A 7,765-nucleotide genomic window follows, 5' to 3' on the forward strand; every position below is an offset into this window, starting at 1 on the left:
CGCTCCATCCCTTGGTGACACACAATCGTGGACAACTATGCAGCCAAAGAATGGCTCCATATTAGGAATGTCCCCAACAGCTCCATCCCTTGGTGACAGACAATCTTGGGCAACCGTGCAGCCAAAGAATGGCTCCATATTAGGAATGTCCCCAACACAGTTCTCACCAGTCACTAAGGAGCCTATCGGTCTGTTGTTCATTCATAATAAGCCATCAAGTGTAAGCCATTGGCAAACCAAAAGCGGTTGTACAGCTCTAAATTGATGTGCGGGTTCGTTCAATATAGTCCAATGTTTTTGCAGGAAATTGAACAGAAAATTGAAGAGGTCAGAACATCACCCTGAGGTATTCCTCTTTAAAGAATCCCCAAAACCAAGGCACTTTGATGGAGTATTGGCTGCCACAAATCCACAGTCCTCCACTTGCCCCATCCCTCTCTAGTGTAATGGCTGTGCCCTCTATCACTGCAACAGCCTGAGGGAGGTCATCACCCCTATCACAAACACCAGGCTCTGAAGCACGGCAGTGAGACAGATTGTGCGAAAGGCCAGGAAAAAGACAAAGAGTAGTCAATTACACGGCGCAGCACCTTGTTATTGTGAAGCCTTCCTGAATCCACTTATCCAAGAGAGCGCAACGCTGCCATAGTTGGTTAACTGAAGGCTAACCTTCCGTGAAAGCAATGGTGAAATTTTTTTTTGTCTGACTATCCAATAATTCATCAGAACACAGCCATCAGAACTCAGACTCAATTGTTGATGATTATTTTAATTTGTTTATCTTACCAATACCACATCATTTACATGGTAGCTCATCCAAGTGACACATGAAACCACTTGAGCAATGTTTGTATTATGAATATTTCACATATTTTCATCCTCTTTCATTTGGACCCACTGGTGAGTCACCTGCGGTGTGTTGTCAGAAGCACTGCAATCCTCTGGTGTGAGAGGCTGTGTGGGCTGCTGCCATTCATTTGTCAGATGATGCTGGGATAAAAGAGACAGAAAAAAGGGCTAAGTGCAAAGGGACCTAACGGACCGACATAGCTCCTATGCAAGTGTGTGTGTGTGTTTGTGTCAGACAGATTGAATCAAAATAAAAAATATTAAAAAATCACCTTTATTTAACCAGGTAAGCCAGTTGAGAACAAGTTCTCATTTACAACTGCGACCTGGCCAAGATAAAGCAAAGCAGTGCGATAAAAACAACAACACAGAGTTACATATGGGGTAAACAAAACATAAAGTCACAAATACAACAGAAAATATATATACAGTGTGTGCAAATGTAGTAAGTTATGGAGGTAAGGCAATAAATAAATAGGCCATAGGGCAAAAATAGTTACAATTTCGTAATTAACACTGGAATGATAGATGTACAAAAGATGATGTGCAAATAGAGATACTGGGGTGCAAATTAGCAAAATAAATAACAATATGGGGATGAGGTAGTTGGGTGGGCTAATTTCAGAATGGCTGTGTACAGGTGCAGTGATCGGTAAGCTGCTCTGACAACTGACGCTTAAAGTTAGTGAGGGAGATAAGAGTCTCCAGCTTCAGAGATTTTTGCAGTTCATTCCAGTCATTGGCAGCAGAGAACTGGAAGGAATGGCGGCCAAAGGAGGTGTTGGCTTTGGGGATGACCAGTGAGATATACCTGCTGGAGCGCAGACTACGGGTGGGTGGATGGTGACCAGTGAGCTAAGATAAGACAGTGATTTGCCTAGCAGTGATTTATAGATGACCTGGAGCCAGTGGGTTTGGCGACGAATATGTAGTGAGGGCCAGCCAACAAGAGCGTACAGGTCACAATGGTGGGTAGTACAGTGGAGAGAACAAGTATTTGATACACTGCCGATTTTGCAGGTTTCCTACTTACGAAGCATGTAGAGGTCTGTAATTTTTATCATAGGTACACTTCAACTGTGAGAGACGGAATCTAAAACAAAAATCCAGAAAATCACATTGTATGATTTTTAAGTAATTAATTTGCATTTTATTGCATGACATAAGTATTTGATCACCTACCAACCAGTAAGAATTCCGGCTCTCACAGACCTGTTAGTTTTTCTTTAAGAAGCCCTCCTGTTCTCCACTCATTACCTGTATTAACTGCACCTGTTTGAACTCATTACCTGTATAAAAGACACCTGTCCACACACTCAATCAAACAGACTCCAACCTCTCCACAATGGCCAAGACCAGAGAGCTGTGTAAGGACATCAGGGATAAAATTGTAGACCTGCACAAGGCTGGGATGGGCTACAGGACAATAGGCAAGCAGCTTGGTGAGAAGGCAACAACTGTTGGCGCAATTATTAGAAAATGGAAGAAGTTCAAGATGACTGTCAATCACCCTCGGTCTGGGGCTCCATGCAAGATCTCACCTCGTGGGGCATCAATGATCATGAGGAAGGTGAGGGATCAGCACTACACGGCAGGACCTGGTCAATGACCTGAAGAGAACTGGAACCACAGTCTCAAAGAAAACCATTAGTAACACACTACGCCGTCATGGATTAAAATCCTGCAGCGCATGCAAGGTCCCCCTGCTCAAGCCAGCACATGTCCAGGCCCGTCTGAAGTTTACCAATGACCATCTGGATGATCCAGAGGAGGAATGGGAGAAGGTAATGTGGTCTGATGAGACAAAAATAGAGCTTTTTGGTCTAAACTCTACTTGCCGTGTTTTGAGGAAGAAGAAGGATGAGTACCACCCAAAGAACACCATCCCATCCGTGAAGCATGGAGGTGGAAACATCATTCTTTGGGGATGCTTTTCTGCAAAGGGGACAGGACGACTGCACCGTATTGAGGGGGGGATGGATGGGGCCATGTATCACGAGATCTTGGCCAACAACCTCCTTCCCTCAGTAAGAGCATTGAAGATGGGTCGTGGCTGGGTCTTCCAGCATGACAACGACCCGAAACACACAGCCAGGGCAACTAAGGAGTGGCTCCGTAAGAGGCATCTCAAGGTCCTGGAGTGGCCTAGCCAGTCTCCAGACCTGAACCCAATAGAAAATCTTTGGAGGGAGCTGAAAGTCCGTATTGCCCAGCGACAGCCCCGAAACCTGAAGGATCTGGAGAAGGTCTGTATGGAGGAGTGGGCCAAAATCCCTGCTGCAGTGTGTGCAAACCTGGTCAAGACCTACAGGAAATGTATGATCTCTGTAATTGCAAACAAAGGTTTCTGTACCAAATATTAAGTTCTGCTTTTCTGATGTATCAAATACGTATGTCATGCAATAAAATGCAAATTAATTACTTAAAAATCATACAATTTGATTTTCTTGATTTTTGTTTTAGATTCCGTCTCTCACAGTTGAAGTGTACCTATGATAAAAATTACAGACCTCTACATGCTTTGTAAGTAGGAAAACCTGCAAAATCGGTAGTGTATCAAATACTTGTTCTCCCCACTGTATATGGGGCTTTGGTGACAAAACAGATGGCACTGTGATAGACTACATCCAATTTGCTGAGTAGAGTGTTGGAGGCTATTTTGTAAATGACATCGCCGAAGTCAAGGATCGGTAGGATAGTCAGTTTTACAAGGGCATGTTTGGCAGCATGAGTGAAGGAGGCTTTGTTGCGAAATAGGAAGCCGATTCTAGATCTAACTTTTGATTGGAGATGCTTAATGTGAGTCTGGAAGGAGAGTTTACAGTCTAACCAGACACCTAGGTATTTGTAGTTGTCCACATACTCTAGGTCAGACCCGCCGAGAGTAGTGATTCTAGTCGGGTGGGCGGGTGCAAGCAGCGTTCGGTTGAAGAGCATGCATTTAGTTTTACTAGTGTTTAAGAGCAGTTGGAGGCTACGGAAGGAGTGTTGTATGGCGTTGAAGCTCGTTTGGAGGTTTGTTAACACAGTGTCCAATGAAGGGCCAGATGTATACAAAATGGTGTCGTCCACATAGAGGTGGATCCGAGCGTCACCAGCAGCAAGAGCGAGGTAAACTGAAGTGACTAATGCAGCTCTTTACATTCAGTAGGTGGGCTTGTGCCAAAGCCTTAACAGTAGAACATTTGATGGATAGATCATTTACATTTACATGACAAATTATTTACACTGACAAAACAACAACAACTGATCTGATTGTAAATCTTGCCACCACACCGGGAACTTTGGATGGGTGTCACAATTGAGTATCTATCCAACAATTAGCCATAAACATTAGGCCCATTATCTTTAACTTTGCAGGTCAGCGAGATAATACTGCATCCGGCAGCAGGGAAAACATAGTGTGTATATGCTGAGATACTTGTTATCGGTGAATTGATGACTTAATTTCAGTACATTTCCAGCCATCTGTTCTTATCTGTGTTCGCTCATGTAACAGGCTGTGATATGGGCCTTGGGGACTCCATCATAAACAGATTCACTGACTAGGGCAAGCTGGCCTGGCACACTGTTCTCCACTCAGAATAAATGGCCTATTTGCAAAACAAACTAACGGAGCAAGATATTTTGCATGAATCATCAATTTTGTACATGCCAGATACAGTAGTTAACTTTTTTGATGATTTAGCAGATTTGACTTCACTACAGGGACGGACTGGGACCGTCATTTCTAACACACCGGCCCATTTCCCCTTCGAGGGCCCCATTATTAGACAAATAATTATAAATATGTGCAACACCAATTTAGACAGAACATTTAGGACCAGCCCATCTGGCTCTTGCCTGATCTGCCCTATTGCCAGTCCATTTCTGCTTCCCTATAGTGTGTTGTGTTTCAATTTGTTCGCTGAAAATAAGCTAAAACTTCAAAAAAAGTGAAAGGATTTACAAATTGGTTTGAGAATACAACAAATAGCACATGCTGTCTCTGTCTCAGTCTGACACTCACTTAGGTTCCTGTTGTCCTCATAAATTCATAGGAAAAGTTAATAAGCTACCTATTACTTCCATCCATAAAGGCCTTTCTTGCTGCTGTTTTATGTAATGCTGACATTTGGAATAACCTTGGCTTTACAGTTGCTTACTACTGTGTATCTTATCTAGTTGCGTGGACAGTGATAAGCTGTGTGTTACCATAGCAATACTACATACTAGTTAACACAGAGCAGCAGAGAGAGAAACTGACCCCAGTGCATAATCCAGGGAGGCCCGTGCTTTCGAAACAGGACCTTGGGCAAAAGCCAATGAAAAAAGGGGATGTCAGCAAATCCAGGGTTTTTACACAGCAGTGCTCGTCATGTGATCGGCACTGAACTTCCTTCCGATAGCATAGCTACAGGAACAGGACAAATCACATGTTTTGCCATCTTACGTTATGGTAATTTGATTATGAATCTAGTATGGATAGTTGTGCGTGTAATTCTTTCGGTCAGTAGGTGTTCCAGTCACAGTAATATTGAATCTGAACCCAGTTATGCTAAAAGTTCACAACAATAAAAGTTCACAACAACAGAGACACTTTTTTATGTTGTTGATTTATTTGACCATTTAAAAACACAATACAACCACACATGTGGATCAGTGGAGGCTGGTGACTTGAACAATTGAGGAGGATGGGAGACCCACAGTATAGGCGCGGACTGCATGGAGACGACAAAGCGTGTTTCAAAAATCGTCAAAGACTAATTATTTTAACCTAAAGCATTTAATAAAGACATTTATAGTACAATATTATAGGGAATGTGAATGACAGGGCTACTTACACTGTTTTGGGAAGGGATCACAGCAGTGATTGAATGAAGGTATGAGGCATGAGTTGAGGTTTTCAGAGGCTTGACTTCAGTGCAGGACAGGGGTAGAGGTGTTCATAGGCTTTAGTGCAGGACAGGCTCATCATGGATGGATGGTGTTGGAGAAGAGCTCAACTCTTCCACTGAGGGCAGGACAGGATTTGACTGGGAAGACAAAAAACAATAACACAACACACTACAAAGTTAGACAAAAGAGCTAAGAATGAGTTAGTCCTAGCAAGGAGTAAAATCATTGATGTGTAATAATGTGATTATGTATGTGTATGTGATTGACTGTACATACAGAAATGAGTGAAAATTGACAGGTCTACTCACAGTGCTTGGAGAGGAAACATTCAATGGGCCAGTGGATGAGAGGGCACATGAGACATGGCTTCAGTTCATGTCAGGAGAGAGTTGACAATGGTAGTGGAGTGGTCATCACCTCTTAAATCAGGGAACAGGAGGGGACTTAGCTGTAAATACATATAGCAGATACGTTCCATTACAGCAGCGCCATCATAGCTTTAGGCAACAAGTTTCTCCATGAAGTTAAACTCAAACATCTCAGAATTCACATAGTCAAACACAGACTGCGCATTTTGCCCAGTTGACATATCAAAGTAGCCCAAGAAACGTTCCTGAATAAAGCCCTGATCGTCCACATACCTGATGATAACTAACTGAACACTACAGCACACTGGTGGCACCATAGGTCCCAGAGTGGTGGGGCAATTTTTTCCACCTGGGGCCCGGAGTTTTTCCTTATCTGGTAACCTAACCAGGAAAACTCTGGACCCTATAGGGCTATGATGGGACCAGTTTTTCTAATCAGGTCACATGGTTTAAAAAAACTCCTGTAAAAAAACTCCTGGCCCTGGGAAGGATGAAAACCCCCACTTGTTTATATGAATTATATTTAGACTAGACAAACAGGGGTTTCCTCTACCCACACACAGAGACAACAACTGATGGACAATAGAACTCACAGGGCTGAGTTTGCTTTATGCATGTTTGCATCATGCAGGCCTATGCAACTGTAGGCCTAATTAAACATTTACTCACAGTCTTTGTCATCACTATTATATTGATTGATTAATTCCAGTTAATAATTTTGGATTGAAAAGGTATAGGCAGCCTAGCCAGCCCAAGTTTGAATATAAACCAAATTTGATCACATTCACATTTTCTCCTGACAAACAAATTGACTATATATACACATAACATTACTAATTTGTTTACCCTGACCAGATGGACAGGGCACATAGGCTGTGTGCAGCTGCTATTATTAGTAGCCTGCAGTTGATCAGACTGAAGAATTGTCTCGTTTTCATCCCATACAACATGTCAGGTCCCTAATATTTAGGTGTAGCCTAGGCTGCTGTAACATTTATGTAAATACTTTTTGCTTGTGTTTGTCCGAAGTGATTGTGTTATCACCTTTGCAAAATAAATACTGGAAGAAACTGGAAAGCCTAATTGAGCACACACGAAACAATGCGCTGCGTCAACCTCTCTTTTTACTCTCACTTTTAACGGATGATGTGATGGAAGCGATCAAATCATTCTGAATTGATTTCGACATCTGAGAAGACAGTTGGAACTTCCATATGCTCAGCAAGTAAAGCATCGTAACGCGCAATTACCTTTGCAAGCTCCTTGTAGTTGCCCTTGTTAGCTGAACATTCCCTCTCATCGTGCCCCTAAGTAAAAGCCAACTCGTGCGGATAAACTGCTTGTGACCCTGTTTAATCTTACCTTCTCGTTGTGTTGCCCAGTTAAAATACTCAGACGTTCGTCCGTTACATGATCGATGCGGAAGCTTGAATTTGATGTGGGCAATGAAAGGGGTTCTTCAACAAAAAATCCACTACATTGTTTTTAGCATTAGCTAGCCATTCTGGTGGAGAAAACTGCACTCTGGTAGCTAGCTTCTTGCTACTAAAGTTAGCAAGGCAAATTGAAATACATTGCACTAATTCCACACAAAAGTAAAGTTCTAAAACCAAGAAAACTATATACACTACCGGTCAAAAGCTTTAGAACACCTACTCATTCAAGGGTTT

At 42.5% G+C, this 7,765-nt stretch overlaps 1 long non-coding RNA gene across 1 annotated transcript; it reads right to left on the minus strand.

Annotated features, from left to right (window-relative positions):
- Positions 1-887: 887 nt before the first annotated feature.
- Positions 888-7,538, minus strand: LOC311106399. The gene is made up of 4 exons (XR_014610321.1): positions 7,458-7,538; positions 6,036-6,175; positions 5,673-5,864; positions 888-990 (listed from the first exon to the last, which is right to left on the minus strand). It is a non-coding gene; the product is annotated as an uncharacterized lncRNA (long non-coding RNA).
- Between the last annotated feature and the right edge of the window lie 227 nt (positions 7,539-7,765).

This window comes from Coregonus lavaretus (genome assembly GCF_964263955.1).
Source record: "Coregonus lavaretus genome assembly, chromosome: 31".
NCBI lineage: Eukaryota > Metazoa > Chordata > Actinopteri > Salmoniformes > Salmonidae > Coregonus > Coregonus lavaretus.